Source organism: Eulemur rufifrons, unplaced genomic scaffold (assembly GCF_041146395.1).
Source record: "Eulemur rufifrons isolate Redbay unplaced genomic scaffold, OSU_ERuf_1 scaffold_158, whole genome shotgun sequence".
NCBI lineage: Eukaryota > Metazoa > Chordata > Mammalia > Primates > Lemuridae > Eulemur > Eulemur rufifrons.
In genome coordinates, this window is record NW_027182940.1 from 307,501 (window position 1) to 308,302 (window position 802).

Genomic DNA, 802 nt, shown 5'->3' on the forward strand with positions numbered 1-802 from the left:
GAGCTATCCCGGGACCTGGCGTGACTTTCATCGCAATCTCCCCCCCCCCCCCGGACACACACACATAGAGACACACCCTCCCGGCAGGGAGCACCCTGAGTGGTCGTGCAGATGTCGCTGCTGCATGCGGCCTCCGCATGGGTTCGCTGGTTGACCAGATGTCTGGTCCTTGGGTGGTTGACCAGATGTCTGGTCTGTGGTTGTCGTCCTGACAGGGAGGCTTCGGGACGGATTTGGTCTCTCTGGCCTCGCTGCCCCTAGGGGTCACCCTGCGATCGGTATTCTTCTCGCGCGGGGCGAGGGGGCGCTCCGGAGCATTCCTCTCCTCTCGGAGTTTCTGTCTGCAGTCTCTCGACTTGCTCTCACTCCCCTACCCTGCTGTGTGACTTTCTTTTTGGTCCTTTCATTTTATCTATTCTCTCTTTGCCTTTTCCTGCCCGCCTTTCCGCTCCCCCCCCCCCGGATTCATGGTTTCACGTCACGCGGGTGACGTGCCGACACACCAGGAGGCCCTTCTCACACGTGCGCGTGAACACGCAATCAACACGTTTATGAACTAGAAAGGGATCTGGTGTGACTTTGCTATTATTTCCCCTCCCCTCCTCCCCGCGCTGAGAATGAGTTTCCCCGGGCTCGTGTGCCCGCCTGGGAATCGGCTGCAGACGCCATGGCCCCGGGTCGACCACATGTTGCCCTGGGGTCCACCAGATGTCTCTGGCGAATTGGGGCCCTAGGGTGCTTGTGACGGTGTGGTCACTAGGTGTCGCTCTGGGCTCAGTATTCTTCCTTCTCGCTGTGACTT

The 802-nt window shown here is 59.7% G+C and overlaps 1 pseudogene; it reads right to left on the reverse strand.

The window, feature by feature from the left end:
• Positions 1–476: 476 nt before the first annotated feature.
• LOC138379779 (small nucleolar RNA U13) lies at positions 477–568 on the reverse strand (annotated as a pseudogene).
• Between the last annotated feature and the right edge of the window lie 234 nt (positions 569–802).